This window comes from Acomys minous, assembly GCF_964271855.1.
Source record: "Acomys minous genome assembly, chromosome: 1".
Lineage (NCBI taxonomy): Eukaryota > Metazoa > Chordata > Mammalia > Rodentia > Muridae > Acomys > Acomys minous.
In genome coordinates this window covers 38,489,210-38,511,300 of record NC_140483.1, presented here as the reverse complement: position 1 = coordinate 38,511,300, position 22,091 = coordinate 38,489,210, and positions in this window count along the sequence as shown.

Genomic DNA, 22,091 nt, shown 5'->3' with positions numbered 1-22,091 from the left:
CTTTGAGGAACCTGTGGCTTTGTAGAACATTTGATGTTGACAGAAATCTTCCCAGAGGGTGCCATGGTTTTCAAAGCCTCCCTCCCCATGTGTGTGATACTGTGTGTGTTGTATGCATGTGGTGGTGGTGGTGGTGGTGGTGGTGGTGGTGGTGGTGGTGGTGTGTGTATGTGTGTTTATTGGTCTAGATAGCCCAGGATATATATTCAACATGAGCCTTTCAGTAGATGTAAGAGAAGACTGGACGGGACAATCTTTCTTTAAAATGTGATGCCTTGTGTATGTACTGTACATGTGAAAGCTGAAGCAAGATATAGGCAGTCTTGCTCTGTCACTCTCCACCTTATCTTTTGAGACAGGATCTGTCACTGAATCTAGAGTTCACCGTCCCAACTAGGCTGGCTAGCCAGAAAGCCCCCAGGATCTGCCTGTCTCCATCTTACCTGAGTTAGGGTTTACCCATGTGTGCTGCTCCACCTGGCTTTTATGTGGGCACTAGAAATCTAAATTCTGGTCCTCGTGTTTGCATAACCAACACCTTAGCCATTGAGCCATCACTCCAATACCCCCATATATGAAATTCTATCAGATCCCACCTGATGTGGACCCAGGGTGTGACTGCTAAATAGCATTCTCACAATACATGAGGTCAAAGAAAAGTAATACATACAGCCACGCCTTGTTTGACATAAGCAAACCTTGTAAGCGTCAAGCCTGAGGGGGTCTGTGCACTAGATATGACCGCTTTTCTAAGTGATAGAGTTAGTTTCAGGCCGTCTTCATCATTACTAGTTAAGTACCTAGAAGTTGACCCTTTGTATCTGAGTGATGAAATAGGCGAGATGGTGATAGACAGTAGTGGGCGGAGTCATCATGACAGCTGCCAAGCACTGTGGCCAGCTGCTAGAGCATTATTAAACAGAGTAACAGAAGAGTTAACCGTTCACTGCAGGTAGAATAGAGACTAGTATGCAATCAGTGAAATATTTGAAGATCCATTATTCCTCTGCAGTTTTGATGGTTTACCAGTTAAAAGTTTTGGTTTGGTTCTATACTATTAGGAGTCTTTTTTTTTCTATTTTTTAACCTCATACAACATCTCCATAAAAGTCAGATTGTTTATTTACCACCCAACTTGTTGGACCCTAGCTTTGAGCATCAAGACAGGATTGCAGCGCCTTATCTGGGTACCACTTTCAGGTCTGAAACCTAATACTCTGAAATAGTATTAGGACGTGCTGGATGTCTTTAGTGTTCTATACTATGTTTCTGAAATATAAAGGGGGGTAGAACATACAGGCTAAAAAGAAATTCATGAATTGTTCAGACCTGCTGCGTAAGGAAGTCACATTTTAAGATACTTTGTCCCAACCAGTCTTCTTTACACGCCCTGAAAGGCTCATGTTAAACAGGTAATTGACTACAGCCTGGGATGCCCAGACCAGTTAAAGATGCGCAAGTGGATTGTAAGAACAATACAGGGAGCAGACACCAAAGAACTGAGAGAAGCCAACCAGTTATGAGGAAACTTGACCCAAGTCCTGCCGAGTGGAGCCTGATGTTCCAAGTGGGAGTTATTCTACTTCACGTTGTTGCCCCAAAGTAAGTTTTCTGGTTTTCTATAGACATTCTCAGCATCACATAAACAATCTCATCTTATTTTATAATTCAAAGTCAGGGCTGGGGCATCTTTGTTATATTGCTTAAAGCTTCCTTCCGGATTGATGCTGTTTCCACAGGTTAGCTTGACATTGCTGATTTAATATACCCAGTAAAAATATTCACTTATGTGTTTTCACTTAATAAAATTTCACCTGATATAGTCACCAGGATCTACAGTAATCATGACCTGTATAATACAAAGACTAGGCAAGGCTTTACCCACTATCAGAAACAGTCTGTTTGACATAGTAATAGACATAGAAATAGTCTTCTTGCTTAATAGGAACTATTGCCATTTGTGATGGTGTACAGCAGTAGGAAGTAAAAACAGGTGGAGACACAAGGAGGCCAGCTTGGGCTACCCCTCTGGAGGGCAGGGCATGCTGGAGAGATGATTTGGTGGCTGAGAATATTTACTGCTTTTCCGGGGCATCGAAGGTTAGCTCACAGCACTAATAGCAAGAGGCCTACATCTTTCTACAACCCCAGCTCCAGAAGACCTGAAGCTTCCTTGACCATGTGCAAATATGGTATACATGTACACACACACACACACACACACACACACACACACACACACACAAGTAAAATGGTTAAAAATACATCTTTTTAGAAAAACTCCAATTTTAAAATCAAAGGATGGTGTTTATTAACTCTATTTTTTTTAAAGATAAGGTAAGGAATGAAGTGCTTCAATTGCCCAAGAAAGGTGACTAGAAAGTGGCTGGCATAGGCTGCCTTTGTTTGGTGAGGAAGACTATCCCACGACTGTTGATGTCATTAGGCAGTCACAATAACAAGTTGGAACAGTGTCCAGGAAAGCATGGTTTCATTCAGGGAAGACCAAAAGTGATCTGTGAATGCGTGTGGGACGGTTTGGTCTGGCAGGTATTCATCATTAATTCTTGGGCAAAACTATTAATAAGCTGGCCGGAAGGAGTGCAACGGAGCCAGCAGAGGGAAAGCCCATCAGCATTTTCTTGGCTAAAGAAACACTCTGCGCCTGTGTATCACACAAGGAAATACACCAGGAATGAGTTAGCTCTTGGTACTCATGTGCTTTTCGTCATCTCCATGCATGCACATTGTAAAGCTATATGACTTTGCTTTGATCAGAACAGAGCTCCAGGAGCTTCAAATAAGCCTTTAAAAAGTCTTGCTTAGAAGGACTTTGTGTTAAGGATCAGACCAGTTTAATAGCTAGAATGCTTAAGTAGATGCCATTGCTAAACTCAGTAGTAGGATGTGAACTACAAACTCAATGACCCATGAAAACACTGCCAAAGATGGGATGACTCACTCCTCAAACCTATATGGGGTGCCTGTTTAACAGGAGTTCCTGCTTTTTAATATTCATTGCTTTCTGTCTTTTCTGCATGAAACCACTCTGACTCAGTTTCCCCACCATGCCTGGGTAATATTTTGTAGTTCTCACTCCTCTTTGATTTCTTTTTCTCTAACCCACTCCTCTCTGTCCTTGTTCAAATCAGTTTAGAGTTTCATTGTCCTAGGAGTATCAGGAACTCAGCTTGATTAGTTTACTGAATAGGTGGAGGTGCACCCACCACTTCCTGCCGCCAGCTCACCTCAGCTCTCCCCAAAACACCTCCACCTTCAAACTTCATTCTGCTGCCTCTGAGGCTGCCGCCTCCTCCTCCTTCCTCATAACCCACTGAGTACAATGAATGCCTTCTTTAACACACACACACACACACACACACACACACACACACACACACACACACATGTGAGGTCACCCACTGGAACATGGGCACTCTATCTGGAGCCACATTCCTGAATAAAAATGACTTTTCCTTTCCCAGGGACCCATCAACTGTCGCTAGCTCCTTAGCTAGAGGTGAGGACTCATGAGCCCCTCCAATCTTTTAAAATATCATTGGTGGGATCTAGGTATAACTCAATGATAGAATGCCTGTTTAGTGTGTTTAAAGCTCTGAGTTCAATGCCTGACACTACAAATATAGACACACACACACACACACACACACACACACACACACACTTTTATAATAAAAATTAAGTGATTGTTTCCCTGAGTTTTGTGAGTCATTCTATGAAATAAGCTGAACCTAAGGAGAGAACCCTATCTTATAGCCAACTTTCCTAAAACACAGGGGAAAAGACCCCAGAGCTTATGATTAGCTATGAAGCGAGGAGAAAGTAGCCTTAAGAACTGCATTCTGGGGGGCAGGATCTAATTCTCCCTATATGTACCACTGGAATTACATTGGATTAGAAGACATCCAGCATGAGCTACACAAGCGCTTGCTGGCACAGAGGAATATCATACCCTCGGGGATCACAGAAGACTTCTATGTTGACTGTTGCCCAAGATATTTAAAGACATATCTACAAAAATGTCTAAGAAAATGATAGATCACTAAAATTAAACACAAGAGTAACCCATTAAAAATCAACAAGATAAATCAGATTCATGTTCATAGTTGGAAGGACTCAGTTCCCCCACAGCCAAATTATTTGTTATGTATTACATGAGATTGACGTAATTTTAATCAAGACCCCCCATGTTTAAGAGAGCTTGAAGAACTAATTCCAAAGCTTATATGAAAAGGTTACAGGCCTATGGCTGGGCAAATAATTGAGAGGAAAAAATAGAAAAGAAACAATGAGGGTTGCTTGATCCAGGAGCAAGGCACAGGAGGCCACAAGCTGTTTCACAGTTATTGTCAGTTTTACTGACATAAGGATGGGTAGATGCTTTTATAAAACAAACCAGAGAACCCAGAAAGAGACTGAAGCCTATATAGACTCTTAATGTACAGCAACACAGGCACAACAAGTCAGTGGAGAAAAAGTTATTGAGTAAGTGTGTTGGGACAACCAGGCCTATACATAGACAAATAAAATTAGACCCATTCTTCGTATCATCAAGTATTAAATGACTGTGATCAATAAAATGAACATTTTTTATTTTGTTTATTTTTTACTTTATGTGAATGAGAGTTTTGTCTGCTTGCATGTCTGTGCATTATGTGTGTGTCTGGTACCTGTGGAGGTCAGCAGGGGTTGGAGTTACAGATGGTTGTGAGTCATCACGTGGGAAATGGGAATCTAACTCAGGCCCAGTGTTCTTAACCAGTGAGCCATTTCTCCAGTCCCTATAAAAAAGTTTAATGACACACAAAAAAAATTATAAAAGAAAACAGGTGGAATTAAACCATATTATATACATTTAAAGATCTGGTTGAATATTAAGGCCTTAAATTGTGGCACTATGGAATATGAGGCAGGAGAATAGCAAGTTAGAGGTCAGCCTAGGCTGTACAGTAAGCCTATTTACCCAACTCCTCATATATATATGCTGTATATATATTGCTGTAAAGCAAAGGGTAGCATAAGTAACATTGTAACAGTATGAGGGAACATTTCAAGGGACTAGTGTCCATAATCTAGAAATAAACAAATCAAAGTAACAAGAAAAACACATGTTAAAAACAAGAAAAACAATGAACAAACTTTAGAAGAAACTTAAGAAACTTCCCAATAAAGAAAGGAAAAGATGACCAGCACCAGCAGTAATAAAGGAAACTTACAACAAAAGGCAGCTCCACCTCACATTCATTAAAGTTGGTAAACACGCTAAAAATCTGAGAACCTTTTGATGCTGACAGAGGAGCCGTATCAGCTATATAGAACTCCTGCTGAAGATGTCCAGCATGGCCCAGTGCCGAGCAAGCTGTCAGGCAAAGACAAAGCAACACACAGAACACCAACAACTGTGCAACACCCTTCAAGTATGTCAGGGTCTTGAACATCTCACCACCTTTTGTACATAAAAAGAGGTTAGAGAGACATGACTACTAAATGCGATGTGTGTCCAGGATCAGAAATAAAGAAACATGGTAGAAACAACGTAACTGGGAAAATTAGTGAATGTTAGTGCTCTTGAATTTTACCATGGTTACATGAGAGATTTTCTTCATTTCTGTGAGTTATGTTTGGGAATTTTTAGGACTGAAAGGTCATGGTATCTGCAACTTACAAATGATTTGAGGAAAAATGGCATATGTAAAGATTTGTATGAGAGGAGGAGAGGAGAGAGGGAGAAAAACAAAGGGAGAGAAAGCCAGCATTGCAGAGTGCTAACAAATTGTTGAATGCAGATGAAGATCAGATAAGACCAATGCTATTATGCCATTTTAACAACTTCTCTGCTGGTGTGAAAATTTTTTTCAAAATAAAATGTCAAATGAGAGTGCTTATTTGAAGTGTTAGTAAGCGTGTAGAGGAATGAAAAATTTCATACTCTGTTAGAAGGAACGAAATGACTGGTACAGTTCTTTGGAGAGTAACACAATAAAATGCTATACTTATAAAATTAACATAGCATGAGGATGATGTGAGAATAATATAGGTAAACATGATGGCATGCTCCTATTATACCTCCAAATGAGATGTGGGAAGTAAACAATGGAGCATTTGTTTATTTCAATTTTAGAAAAAAACTTGACATTTTATAATAGATATTAAAAAAACAAACATTGTAATACTGAAGATAAGAAGTTAATTTTTTAAAATTACTACAGTCAATAAATGAGGAGACTATTCCCCTTAGGAAGTTAAAGTATTCATGAGAATATATATAAAACATGAGAATATTAATTTCAGCATGATTTGTAACAGCAAAAATTTAGAGACATCCTAAATGTTCACGAGAAAGAGAATGGATAAACAACATATGTTTTATTTATGTTAGGACACTAAATAACAGTTAAATGGAAGCAAACAGGTTTGTTAAGTACCTACAAGGATATACTTTGAGATGTTGAGTGAAAAAGGCAATTTCAGAACAGTAGTCTATTCATATGTATTACATTAGTCAGCACAGGCTGCTATAACAGTCTATCATAGTCTTGGGGGCTTAGGAACAATAGGAATTTGTTTGTCTTAATTCTGGTGGGTGAGATGATCAGCTTTCTGATCAGGGTACCAGCGTGGCCAGGCAGTGGAGGGGGGTCTTCCAGGCTGCAGACTGCTGACTTATATTCTAACAAACAAGCCAGCACTAATTCCCAATCACAAGGCTCCACCTTCGTGATACATATTGGAATTCCGATTTGAACACATGCATTTGGGGAGTGCGGGGAAACATTTAGATCACTGCATAAGTTTCAACTTGAAGCATCCATGCATATTGAGAATTCAGTGTTCAGAAAGCTGTGGAAAAGATGGCCGTTTACAAGCCAAGCTGAGCAGCCTGGAGTGGATTCTTATTTGTATGCCTCAGGATGTACCAACCCTGAAGAAACCTTGCTCTTAGACTTCAGCACCCAGAAAGTGCTGCAGAGTATATATCACTAATTAAATCTCATGTTTTCTTCTGATGGCCTGTGCTGGTTGGTTTTTGTCATCTTGATACAAGCCCACACGTAGCTGGAAAGAGGAAATCTTAATTGAGAAAATGGCTGCATGAGATGGGCACGTAGGCAAGTCTGTAGAGCATTTTCTTGATTAATGATTATTGTGCAAAGTCCCAGCTCATTCTGGGCAATGGCATGAGTAGGGGGTCCTGGGTGACAGAAGGACAGGAAGCTGTGAACATGAGGCGGTGAGCAGCATTGTCCATGGCCGCTGATTTTGTCTCCAGATTTCTGCCTTGAGTCTCTGCCCTCACTTCTTCCTTCTTTTCCTTTGATGATGGACTGCGATGGGAAATAAACCGTTTCTCCCCCAAGTAGCTTTGGTCATGGTGTTTTATCACTGCCATAGAAACACTAATAAAGCACAACCCTAGGAAACAGGCTATGTAACTTACTAGGCATTTGAATTCAATAAAAATGTTCCAAAAAAAAAAAAAAGTCCCCTCTGTTCACAAAAGTGTAACACAAGGACCCAGAAGTTAAGAAGTAAAGTTAATTTTTAAGTTTAGTGTTAAGGAAGACACTTGTTCTAAAAATCAGGTGGGCAAGTCATACTGAGCAGGAGACTCAATTCCTCTGTCCTCAGAATTGTCCTTTGTATTTCCTAAAAATGAGCAAGATGATTTCCAAGTTGCCTTCAGGGAATACTGGTGCAATAAGCATAATTAGCTCTAAGAAGTTCAATAAAAAAATCATCAGCGCTAATGAGCATAATAAATACGAGGGAATTATCTGAATATGGACTCAGTAGAATAAACACAAGTTCAATTTCAGGACAGCATGTCTTACAGAGGCAGTGCAGATACACTACAGTTTAAGGGAAGTCAAGGTTTAAAGTTGTTTTCTTTTTTGTTGTTGTTTTGTTTTTGTTTTTTGAGACAGTTTCTCCATATAGCCTTGTCTGTCCTAGACTTGCTTTGTACACCAGGCTGGCCTCGAACTCACAGTGCTCCGCCTGCCTCTGGCCTTCCTGAATGCTGGGGTTACAGGTGTGCGTCATCATCATGCCTGGCTCTAACTGGTTCCGTTTCCTTAGCATAGACTTTATGGCATTTTGCTTTTAAGGCCATTAGTTACTTAGCATAGTTAGGAGCTGTACTAAGATAGTGACAGACAGGGGGGGAAAAAGTCCTTGTACAAATTTTTTCTCTTCTTCACTGGAGAGAAAATATAAAGCTGGATAAAGCGAAGAGTATGAGCATGACCAGAGAGGGAGAGAGATTTTAGACCACACATAGAACTCTGTACACACACACACACACACACACACACACACACACACACACACACACACACACACACACAGACTTTCCTGTTACACTGTGCCTGTTCTGACAGAAGGATGCTGAGGCTCTCTGGTGTTTAGAATGGTGCCCAGGGTATGCATTAGATTAGACGATCAAATGATGAATGAGACAGCTTGGTGTCGCGTCATATTTATTGACAGTAAGAAATACGCGTATCAGTTATGTACCCTTGAGTCTGACATCCAATCTGGTACAATATACATGTAGACAGCTGTGCTGGATCAATGATTTAAAGTATGTAGGGTTAAAAATCTCCAAGCCCAAAGCCACTTGTCTTTTCTTTCACTTACTGTTTAATGGGTTGTTTTTTGTTTTTTGTTTTTTTTTCTTTTGAGATAAAAATCTCAGCCTCAAACTCACAGTAATTCTTCCGCCTTAGCTTCTAGGATTGTGTGTGAATTCACAGGTACACAAAGACAGAAGAATCTCAGAACCCATTTCACTAATCATCAACCAGATGCAGTAAACTAACAAATGGCCTGCTCGGCTCTTCCTTGATACTTGAAGCAGTTTCAACCTCAGAAACCTCACGTACTTCCTGGGCATTCATTGTTCCACCTGGCTGCTCTAGTTACTAGAAACACTTTCCCAAGAGTGCCACAAACTGCCCCATGGTGAATCTACCTGTAAGTCTCAATTTGTTTTCAGTACACACAGGAAGGAAAGAAACTATCATAGACATATCAGCTAATCAATATTCAGGGAGAAATCCTACCTTCACTAATCCTACAAAATAAATGAATTTTTACATTTCAATAATGGCTGGGAGTGCAGTTGATTTACGATAATGGTGATGGAGAAAAGTGTGTGGGTGTGGGTGGAGGAGTGATTAAACCAGAAAGCCACTTCCATAAAGGGATTTCAGGCCCTCACTGAGACCGTGCAATACCATCTCTACTGACTTGCTGATGAGATCACTTGAGGGAACAGGGGTCCAAGGAAGTACCCTGAGGGGAAAAAGAAACCAAATTGGGGTGAAAGGAATGTTTATGGTTGGAATGTCACTCTCAAAGTACTAAAGGCTTGGTCTTCAGTTCACGGCGCCGCTGGGAGGTGGGACCTAGTTGAAGTCCTCTGGTCATATGGAAGAGATACCCTTGCATGGGATATTGGAGACTCAGCCCCTCCTCTCTTGTTTGGTTTCCTGGCTGCCATACACCAATGGAGCTTCCTTCAGTGCACAATCCTACCATGCTGTACTGTGCCTATCCATGGGTTGAAGCATTCACAATTGTGAGAAATAAGAACGAGGAAAGATAAGCCTTTCTCTTACTTGGTTGACTTATCTCAAGTATTTATTGCAACAATGTAAAGCCCAGTAAAATAGGAACCTGAAAAAGGCATATAGAAAGGAAAGTATTTAGTAAATAGATTGTGTGGCCTATTTATGACCGCCTAATTCTCCATATGTGCAGAGAACCTAGGTCAGAGACACAGGATCCCTGATTGCCAGTTGTCATTACTAAATTGTCACTTCCAGGAACCAGAATCATAAAAGTAATTAGTTAACAATGGATTGTCGATAACCTTCTAGGGCAGTGCTTCTCAGCCTTCCTAACACCGCAGCCCTTTAACACGGGTCCTCATGCTGTGGTGACCCTCATCCATAGCATTATCTTGTTCCTCTCTCATAACTGTAGTTTAGTTACTGTTATGTATCATACTGTAAATATGTTATGTGACCCCAAAGGGGTCTCAACACACAGGGTTGAGAGCTGCTATTCTAGAGTCTATCCTTGAGGGATGAATAGGTAGATACCTCAGTGAGTAAAAAGGACTTGATTCATAACCATAGGACCTGAGTTCACACCCCAGCACCCATGTAACAAGCCACTCATGGTCTCATGTACGCTTATACTACCAGCCCTGTGGGGAGAGGCAGAGACAGGAGGATTGCTGGGGCTTACTGACCACCAACTTAGCCAGATCATTCCAGCTTCAGGTTCAGGGAGAGACCTTATCTCAAAGGAATAACATGGAAAGTGATATAGAGGATGACGCCCAAAGACCTACGCCGGCCTGTGAGGGTGCACACTGACATGTGCACACACTGTCACACAAGTAAGAACAATCATAACAATAGGCATATGTGTGTGTGTGTGTGTATAATATTTACTATCAGTATTAATTTAAAATCATATCTTCTCTAGCAATTAAGAAGTGGAGACCAATAAGATATGAATGCTAGCATTTTATATCTTAAATATAAATAATATTATTATCAAATTGAAAAGCAGCATTTATCAGCTTTAGCACAGATTCTGTTTATATTCTCCCAAAGAAAAACTTTCAGTAACACATGCTCAGCTGCCCCTGTCCATTTCCATCTGATGCCCTGAGGTCATGCCAAGAACTCAGGATCACTTGTGTTCCCCAAGGCTCTTAAGGATGATCTACGCATTAGCTTTATGCCATCTCCTTATTTAGTTATTTGGTTTTTTTTTTAACCTAAAAATAAGTTTATGCATATGAGTGCTTTGCCTGCATGTATTTGAGTTCATCACATGTGTCCCTGGTGCCTGGGGAGGCCAGAGAACGTGTTACATTCCCTGGAACTGGAGTTACAGACCATTGTCAGCCACCACATTGTTAAATCCTCTAGACGACAGCCAGTGCTCTTAAACATCGAGCCATCTCTCCAGCCTTGAGATGGCTAGTTTCTACACTTGGTGGGATATAGGATCCGCAAGAAGGCAGGTGTGTGTGTATGTGTGTGTGTGTGTAAGGAAAGATCTACCTTGAATGTGGGTGCCATTGTCTTCATTAGCTAGGGGTTAGGACAGAATTGAAAAGGGAAACTACTAGAATTAATTCCTTTTTTTGCTTCAGCTATTAGAATCTGAACTGATTACATTTGAATCCCCTGTAACGTTTGAAACAAGTTACTTAATTCATAGGTAGTTAACCCAATTGTAGCCCTTAACCAGTTAATATCTCTCATTAATTTCTGAAAGTCATTAAGAGTTTGTAATTGATCTCTATGGGTCTGTACCTTTTGTGGTCAAATTTTTTGTTTAGTTATTTTATAGCCTAAATAGGCAATTGAATCTTTTTGTTGTACTTTTTTTTTTTTAACAGCAATCTGTAATCCCCAGCATGGCAGAATTCTTTGTGTTTTTTAAAACATTAAAAAAAACATTTGGATCAGAATCAGCTAGTATCATCTATGTAATGGTAAATGATAGATTGAGGAAACTGTCTATGAATTATTTCTAATGGTTGTTGCACAAAATGTTGGCATAAGGTTGGGCTATTTAGCATTCCCTGTGGAAGTACCTTCCAATGATATCTCTTCATTGGAGAATTACTGTCCAGAGTAGGTACTGAGAAAGCAAATCTTTCTCTGTCCTTCTCATGTAGAGGTATTGTAAAAAAACAATCTTTTAAATCAATTGTAATTATATGTCAAGACTTAGGTAATAAGGAAGGCAAAGGAATTTCAGATTGAACCAGCCCCGTGGGTTGAATTACTTTGTTTATAGCCCACAAATATGTTATCATTTTCCACCTGCCTGATTTCTTTCTTACCACAAACACAGGAGAATTCTAGCGACTGGAAGATTTTTTGATATGTTGAGCCTCCAGTTCTTTCACTAAACAATAAAGTGTCTGTACCTTTGTGTGTGTGTTTGTGTGTGTGTAAGGGCCACTGCTCCTGCCATACAGGTCTGTTTGAAATCCATTTTAGGGGCAGAGCTGTTGGTATGTCATCAGTGGCCCCTCTTATAAATTTGGGTACTCTGAACCTGAGGAGTTCTGAGAGTGGACTTTGGACATAGCTTGTGGTCCCTCCTGATTACTTGTATTAATATCTTTCCCACAAGCACATACCATTTCACCCCTAGTTTCAACATTGTTTATCTCTCTAATTGTAGGAATATTAATCTGAGTACCCCATTGTTGTAAGAGATCTCTTCCCCATAGATTTATGGGTATGCTAGCCACATAGGGTCTTAGCTTTCCTGTTTGCCCTTTTGGTCCCGCACACTCAAGCCACCATATATTTTGTTTTATTTGAGATAATTTACTAATTCTTATAATTTTTGTATGAACCTTTTAAAATGGCCAATTTGGGTGTCAAGACTTCTGTGACATGATTGACACATTGGCTTCTCTGTCCACCAAGCCTTTAATTTTAATACCATTTATTTGTATAATTAATTTAGGTGTCTGATTATTAACTATTGTTTGTCAAAACACATGTGTCCCTGTGCTTCTGAATGTACCAGTCCTTTCCACTGGAGCAGCTTTGCCCTTAATGTAAGGAAACAGTAGCAGTTGAGCATTCTATCGCCAGCATTAATTTTTATCTCTTTTTTTACACATGTCATAATTTTTATTTCTCCCTTAGAATCTCCATCTATAATACCAAGATGTATAATAAACCATGAGAAGTCAGCCTACTTCTTCCCAGAACCATTCCTACTGTGCCTGAAGGCAAAGGACCATAAATACCAGTATTTAATTTGGAGCATTCAACTTGTGGAGACAGGGTAAGAGACATGTTTGAAGCCAGATCTAAGGCTGAACTGCCTTCAGTAGCATGCATTAGATCACTAATATTTAGTTTTTGTTTCTTTGTGGGTTTGTCATTTCTGGACTGGCCAAGGGAATTTGGCTGGTATTGTTGATGGGGCCCTGGGCTGATGGGTCCCTCCTGCCATTTCCCATCGGCAAACTATTGTCTTGAACATCTCTTTTAGATTGGCAATCCCTAGACCAATGTTTTTCTTTTCTACAGCGACTACAGTACCCTAGAAGTCTTGACATCTCATTACCATTATGGCCAGAACCTCCTTGTTCTCTCCTATGAGTTATGTTTTCTTCTGGATTACTGTGATGGTTATTCTGAGGTCTGGGATCTTTATCTCTACAGCTTTGTTGTACACGACCAATTTTACCACAATTAAGGCACTGGGTATTATGATATCTGGCTATACCTTGTCCCATAATATTGTTTTGATATTACTGAGAGTAATATTAACTGTCTCCTTTTCCCAATCATCTAATGGAGCTCCTCTTTCCTTTAATAGTCTAAGTACCATCTTTCATACAGTATTTGCATTCTCATAAGCCATGATAAGTTTTAATGCCTCTTTGGTATCAGAATCTGGCAACAGTTTACCCATAGCAGATGCTAATCTCTGTAAAAATTCTGTGAAGAGTTCCCCAGGTCCTTGAAGTACTTTAGGAAATGGAATAGTTGTTTTCCCAGGTTCCTCTACCAGCTCCCAAGCTCTCAAGGCTGTAATAGCACATTGTTCAATCACTCTCTTTAGATTGAATTTGTTCTCTTAAGTTAGTATATTGTCCTTCACCAAGCAATTGCTCTGTATTAATATTTATTTTCCTTGTTGTATTTTTTTTTTGTTGTTCTATTCTTACAGCCTCAGTTTGCCACTATGATAACCACTGTAACTGTTGGGCGGCTTCTAATACCGCTGACACTAAATTTTTCCAATCTTGGAGAACAAGTTTATTCTGTGTGGCCCAGCTGTTTAGCATTTGTTTAACGAAGGCAGAGTGCATACCATATTTTATGACAGATTCCTTAAAATGTTTTAAATCCATCATGTCTACAGGACACCATTTTATTTCTTTATAACTCTCAGCACCATTTTGAATGGGGATGTGTCTTAGAGTGACTGGAAAAGCTGAAGGTGTCTGGGTGACTCTGGAGGTGTCCTCCATCGGGACATTTTTCTCCAAAGACCCTTTGGTCTGTCTGACTTCCTTTTACTCTGGTTTTTGACCTTCTCTACCCTTTTTCAACCAAAGGTGCCTTTTGCCTTTCCAGGCCCTTTAGTCTTTTCTGTATTTTGTCCATTTGTTCACTCAAGTCAGTAATTCTTTCTAAAAGGATAGAACTTATTGATTCTTCCATTTTTTTCTGGCTTTCCGGTCTCTATTTTTTTGTCCTTCTTCACTGTCATTTACCAAATATGTTATTTGCTTTCCCGTCCCTTCATTTTCTTTTCTCATTTTTTTCATCTGTCTAGTCAAATCGGTAATCTTTTCCAAAAGAATAGAATTTATTGACTCTTTTGTTTTTTTCTATCTTATTAACCTTTTTTCTAATCCTTCTAAGAATGAAATACAATAAAAGAACAAAGAAAAAACAGAAAATTCCCTCTAAGTATAAAGCAGAAAACAATTTTGCAATAGTAGTTGCAATTTTGTTAATACCCTGAAACAGCATTTTTGTATCTTCGAATTTCGAATCTTTCCTCATACCATAAGAAATTACAGAACCCAACAGGCCCCACTTTGTTAGCTCTGTTTCTTAGCAATTAGACTTTATTATACAACCCAACTATCCTATACAAGAGGAAAAAAGGTTAAAGGGAAACAAGAATAAACCTTCCGGTATCAGTTTCACAGGACAGATCACCAGGAGTCTCTGGCCTGCACGCTGGTCCAGCCTGCATGCTGGTCCTCTCCCCATCCACACGTGCACATGCTCCAAACCTGCATCCTTCTTCTATCCACCTGTATGTGTGTGTCTCTTTCTACCTGGCAGCAATCTCTTGCTCCTCCTCCGGGTTACTTGGTCCCATTGATGCTCTGTTAGAAATACACTAGCCTGGCTGGAGTCCCCTAGTCTGTTCCAAGAATTCCATAGCCAGGATGGTTCTTCCTGGTCTACAACAATGTCAGTCTCAGTGGGGTATCCTGGTGTTTCCAAGGGAAAGAGCCTGAGGCAAAACCCACCGAGACTGCCTTCACCTGGGATAATGCCTACAATCCTTCCACACCCTTCTATCCTCTTTCTATCTGTACCTCTGTCTATCAAGCCAACACTCACAGAATGTTCACTGCAACTGGATAGGACACTGGCCTGTTGCTTTGATACGGAAACAAGTAAACAGAAAATGACGTCACTGGATTGAAAGTTCACAGAGTACTCTGGGGATACGGAGGGAGGGTCCGTCCACCTTTAGACTTTTCCAGGGTAGTGATCTCATGTTGGAAACTTGAAGAAAAACAGTACCAGGGAGATGAAGGAATAACATAAAAACATCACCGAGCTGTAATATAGCAAGATGGAGGTGGGGGTGGGGGCAGGGCCTGTAGCTTGACTTGAGGTCTAGTAATCAGAAGTTACTGGAAAGGTAGACAAAGATGAGACTGCAAATGGAGTTTCCTTTAGTTCTGGTTTCAAATCCTATGAAGCGACTGCTTGAGTTTCTATTCTCCTACACATTTTATTGTTTTAGTCACATGCATTTTTTTTCTCAAAGATATACTTTATTTCTTCTTTCCCCAACTTTCAGCTGAAGATGTGGAAACCCCTACTCACAGATTTATTCTGAGAATCTAAAAACCTTTGAAACAGCAACCTAAGTAAATAAATTAGTTATCCAAGGCAAGAAGAGGTAGGCATAGTTAATTGCTTCAAAGAAAATAAGATACAAAGTAACTTGTCAGACACTTGAATCCAAATCTTCCTTTGCATTAGTTTACTTTTATATGCATACATGGGTTATTAGTAGCAGCCATGCCTCTGTGAAGGGAAACGTTTAAAATTTCTATTTATTACTATTTTTATAATTTATTTTTATTTTATGTGCATTTGTGTTTTGCCTGCATGTGTGTCTGTGTGATAGTGCCAGATCTTGAAGTTACAGACAGTTGTGAGCTGCTATGTGGGTGCTGGGAATTGAACCTGGGTCCTCTGGAAGAGTAGTCAGTGCTCTTAACCGCTGAGCCGTTTCTCCGGTTTCTTATTTATTATTGTTTATGAGGAAGTGACAAGTTTCTGTGGGTAATATGATGTCTACGTCGTGGTTGCTTCTGTCCCCTTACAGCTCGGGTGGAATGAGGGAAGAGTGAGGCTTACAAGCAAACACTGAGTCTTGGCTGTTGAAAGGATTTGTTCCTTTGTATATCCGTTGTTCTCTCATCCTCAGTGAACTTCTCCTCTGGTTACCTGCGGTGCCACCAGGTCTGATAGAGGACTTAATGAAACGTAATGACTATGTAGGAAAAACGTCAATTGTGTGCCTATGTCCTTGGGTCATTCCCTGGTACTGCTTGAGGGAGCCTTCCTGACTGTCCCCCCACCTTCCACTCCTCGATCCCCCAGCCCCGACCCTTCCCCCCCACAAACAGGTGTCCAAACAGGTGTCCAGACTTGCCCTCGCCGAGGACTGTGCCTTTGGTGTTGAAGCGACCAGAGGTGGAGCATAATTCACCAGTGGAGGGTGCTGCCTGCTAAGGCTTCCCAAGCCTTAGCCCCAGACATTAGGCTCAGCGTTGCCAGGCAACAGGCTTATTTAATTCTCCCACCCGCAAGGCCTCTCTCCTGGCCCGCCTCTTGGACTTGACAGACAGCCTCCTTAGTCAGTCACCAAGGCTTGAAATCTTTCTCCTATTGCCCACAGTTCCGCCCCAGCACTGGTGCTCTTTGAGGAATACAAAGATCTGTCCCCGCCCTCTTCAAAGGAAAGGGGATTCCAGGCGAGTAACCCGTCCATTCACTCACCCACAGGGACTCAGCCTGTATTGATGCAGGAGCTAAGTCACGTGGCTCAACAGACCCGCAAGCTGGTGCCTGTTCATCCCAACTTCGGTACATAAGGACTTAATAAACCAGGGAGTGCGCTATCCTAGGCAAATACAGGAGACTAAGCAAGTAGTAATAAACCCGATCCCATGGAAAGGTACCTAGGAGAAATTGTCATTTAGCTTGTGTGAATGTAGGTGTTAGCTAGAAAGGTGAGGATGGGAGCTGAGGGGACAGGACCTCAGGATTCCAGGACCTCAGCGTCTTACAGCCCTGGGAAAAGTCTTTGGGTGACTGGACAGACACTGTTTGGGTAGGTTAAGGAACCTTCAGGAAATGTGGCTTAGCTGAAAGAAGTAGTCACCAGGGGTGGGCTCAATTATTTTTGATACGTTGGTATAGAACTTTATATATTGATACAGAAATAAGGCATTGTTCTATACATTGGTATAGATTATTGTCTATCAATACAAATTTTAAGTTAACTTTGATACACCTATGTATAGATGTTTCTACTCCTATACAAGGTATTGGACCTTTTCAACTCATTAAAAAAATGCAGTGTTTACTTCCAGTCCTTTTAAAAGCTGCTATTACAAACTGTTTAACTCTATCATCAAAAATTTCAACTATTCTAAAGAAGTAATATAAGCAATGAAAAACATAAATGTATGATTTTATATGTGTATTATTTATATATACTATATATATATATCTACTGTATTTATGGTTTTTAAAGTAAAAGAAGCCACTCTGATGTCAATGGGAGTAAATTATAGTTCACTTGTATGTGGTTGCTAAATTTATAGTTGGGAAAATTATTGTGAGATGTATTGAGTGCATTTGATAGAATGTTCAATAAAACAGTGCAGGGTAATCTAAACAGCCCATCATTGCAATTATGTAGAAGAAAATAACACAAGTAAATTTGGCAAAATACTAACAATAGTTAAATTTAGATGGGGAAATTATGGATAATTATTTTTCTTTGTTTTAAAAAATTATTGGTATGTCAAAGATTGGTAATTTTTATTTTCCAACAATCATTTTCTTCTTTTCTAGCAAAAACACCCCCCTGAACCCTCCAAGAGAGTCCTGATGTCTTCTCGGTTCATATAGCTTCAGTGAGGTTTGTTTTACTCCTTATATATCACAGACCAAATGGTCACATGTGAGCAGACCCACTTTACAGCCCTTGTGGAGCCTTGGGAAAAAACACACATTCTGCTGTGGATGGGGAGGATACTACAACATTAGCCACAGATGTGGAGAATGGTACACATTAGCCATGGATGGGGAGGATGGTACAACATTAGCCATGGATGGGGAGGAGGGTATACCATTAGCCATGGATGGGGAGGAAGGTACAACATTAGTCATGGATGGCAGGGAGGGTACACCATTAGCCATGGATGGGGAGGATAGTACAACATTAGCCATGGATAAGGAGGATGGTACAACATTAGCATGGATAGGGAAGAGGGTACACCATTAGCCATGGATGGGGAGGAGGGTACACCATTAGCCATGGATGGGGAGGAGGGTACAACATTAGCCATGGATGGGGAGGAGGGTACAACATTAGCCATGGATGGGGAGGAGGGTACAACATTAGCCATGGATAGGAAGGATGGTACAACAGTAGCCATAGATGGAAAGGAAGATACAACATTAGTCATGGATGGGGAGGAGGGTACAACACTAGCCATGGATGGGGAGAGGGTACAACATTAGCCATGGATAGGGAGGAGGGTACAACATTAGCCATGGATGGGGAGGAAGGTACATTAGTCATGGATGGGGAGGAGGGTACAACATTAGTCATGGATGGGGAGGAGGGTACAACATTAGCCATGGATGGGGAGAGGGTACAACATTAGCCATGGATGGGGAGAGGGTACAACATTAGCCATGGATGGGGAGGAAGGTACATTAGCCATGGGTGGATAGAGGGTACAACATTAGTCATGGATGGGGAGAGGGTACAACATTAGCCATGGATGGGGAGAGGGTACAACATTAGCCATGGATGGGGAGGAAGGTACATTAGTCATGGATGGGGAGGAGGGTACATTAGCCATGGGTGGATAGAGGGTACAACATTAGCCATGGATGGGGAGGAGGGTATAACATTAGCCATGGATGGGGAGGAGGGTATAACATTAGCCATGGATGGGGAGGAGGGTACACCATTAGCCATGGATGGGGAGAGGGTACAACACTAGCTATGGATGGGGAGAGGGTACAACACTAGCTATGGTTGGGGAGGGTACAGTGTTAGCCATAGGCAGCATTTATCAGAGGAAGGCAGAAACAAAAGATGGAGAATGAATCTGAGGAGCATTGCTTAGCTGTGGGACCTAACTGCTATGGGACTATCACTAGATTCTTTTTCAGTTACCAGAGCCTCTAACTTTGGTTTTGGCTTAGGCTAGTCTGGTTTTGTTTTGTTTTAGGCTTCTAATTTACAACATAAAAAGCTTTGATTAATTGAATAATCACAGCGTGTTACTTTTATGCAGACTGAAAAGGAAATATGCACCTATGAGCATTCTGAAGCATCCTAAGCATTCTAAAGTTCGTATTCATTTCTTGGCCTGCACTAGAAGTACAGATGCAATACCAACATTAACTTCAGAGTTCAAAATTTCTTAAGACTTGGCTCAGCTAGGACATTGAGTCCCTGATGGAGGGGACAAGGGAACACAAATGGCTCTCTTACCATTTGGGCTTGTGTTTTGATGTTTTTGTCTTTCCAGCTGCCCTCCCTTCTGCTAACTGCAGCATCTGCTTTTTCTTAGAGCCAGGTCCCCGTCCTCACTCTGACACAGGTGAGCAAATTAAATAAATTAGTTCAGTCAGTACCCTTCAGAGGCACTTCAAAAAGACAGCAAGAAAACGAGAAGTGGAGGACGCTTGTTTGAGAGAGGGGAGGCACAACGGCCATGCTAACAGTGGTCCAGACTACACGTTGCTCCAGCACTTCTCAGCCCCTTCCATAGTTTTATTAAACAGACACGAACTGTGGCTTCTTTCCCTCCCACTGAGATGCATCTCACTGGGTTTCCTCACCTGCACCTGCTAGTCCCAATTAAATGAAGGTTGTCTCGAATCTCTAGTGCAGAGACTGAAGGAACCTTGGCAGCTGTGTGCAGCTTAATCTAAAAGTCACAGCATTTCTATTATTCCCTGAACTTCCAGTAGGGTCTTGCCACTTTTGAGCCAGTGGCATTCATTAGGCTAGGCTAATGATGTTTTATTCAGTGCATGGCTAAAGAAGACAGAAGTCACAAAAAGATGGAGATAGCAGTGAACGCCTTGAAGAGAGAAAAACATTTAAAATATTCGTTTATTTGCTGGCACTTTCAACACACACATATCAGTGAATTTTTAGCAGTTTCTCACCCTACTAACCTTTTATAGCCCCTCTCCCTATGAAGCCCCCTTCTATTTTTTGTGACCCACTGAATTAAATTAGGGTTGTTTAGTAAAGCACAGGCAACAACATATCAGAGGTCACAGCACTGACAAATCTGACATACCCTTCCCAAGCAAACGTGAACTGCCATTAGTCCCTCATGAGCTGCCCCACCCCCACCCCATTTCCGTGATGAAATGCTGGTAGGCCCAGTCCTGTGCTGATCCTGTGCAGTCATGGAAGTGGCAGCAAGCTTGTGAATGCAACTGCTGGGCCAAGTGCAGACAGCAGCTTGCGGTAGCCTATCTGCTCTCCATCCTCTGGCTCCTACCTTCTCCCCATGCCCTCTTCTGAAATGTTCCTTGGTCATTCTACAGGATGGTATAGATGTCCCATTTCAGGCTGAGCACTCAACAGTCACTTATTTCCAGTATTTAACCAGTTATGAATCTCTCCATTAATGCTGCACACCGCAGGGGGGGAAAAAAAGAAGCCTCTCTGATGAAGACTCGGAGCAGCGCTAACCTGTGGGCGATAAGCTTGAATATTTAGAAATCAGTCCTTTACCATATCCCCTTAGCAAAACAACAGCTGTGGGTTGTCGCTCTGCCCCTCACAACCTATGACCTGCCCAGCCATGGGCTCTTACCCAGGTTTACAGTACGAGGCCAGAGTTTCCGTTTACAGACAAGCTTCAAGCCAGCACGAAAGCAGTTGGTTTTCCCAGTGTTGTTATGCCACTGTCTCGCCATTAGCCACATTTCACCTAGAATGCCATTATGACGGCTCACAAGTTTAAAGTTGGGTAAGACAGTTGAGGACTTTTCTCCATCAGCACCCAGCGCAGCATCTTCCAGCAGTGGGGAAGGTTTTGTCTCTTCTCCGTTACAGCTTGCTTCCTCTCTGTCCTGGTAACTAACATATGTAATGTGTATGGGGTTGAAAAGAGAAATTGTAGATTAACACAGTCACTTAGGTGGGGAGGGGCTGGGGAGGGAGAGACTTAACTTAGCTGTCAGAAGGAGGCAAATCTTGAGTTAGAAATAAAAATGAAACAGAAGAGAAGAGAGAAAGGAAAATGCCTTATTTAGGGAGATTTCAGCTGTTTTCCTCTTCATCTGGGGGACACTGAGAACATCCACCATGGTCTGTGGCCCAGTCAATGTCCCAGAACCCCGCTGTATGAACAATTCTTTCTCCTTTGGCAAAAAGCAGTGAGCAGGCAAGGCAGAAGTGACTCCCTTGCAACCTCAGCTCCTGGGAGATCTGAGCAGGAAGATGTCTGTGAGTCCACTGCTAGCATGGGCAACAGAGTGAGATCCTGTTACACACACACACACACACACACACACACACACACACACACACACACACCAAAAATAGTGGAGGAGACTGAGAAAACAGAGGATTAAACAAAAAATGCCTTCTTTCTAGTTAAATATGGTTGGTGAGCACTTGAAATGTAGTTAGTATTATTGAAAATCTATACTTTCGTCTCATTACTTTCAACTTCCAAACTGTTGTAGTGTTTTTTCTATTAGCCACAGCGTCATTGACTTGGTAGAATCACATTTCACTTCGCCACCACATCATCCCCTCCTCCCACTGTGCTATATAGCTGCTATCCAGAATATACATCATTTCAGCATCACATGTTGCTGGTTTACTTAGTGATGACTTACTAATTGAAGGGACTCTGGCCAGCTTGAATGTGGCAAACATGGCTCTGGCAGGCCTTGCCCTTCCCCTCAATTACCCCTGCCTTGATAAAAACTATTTACATTCCTAAAGCTAGC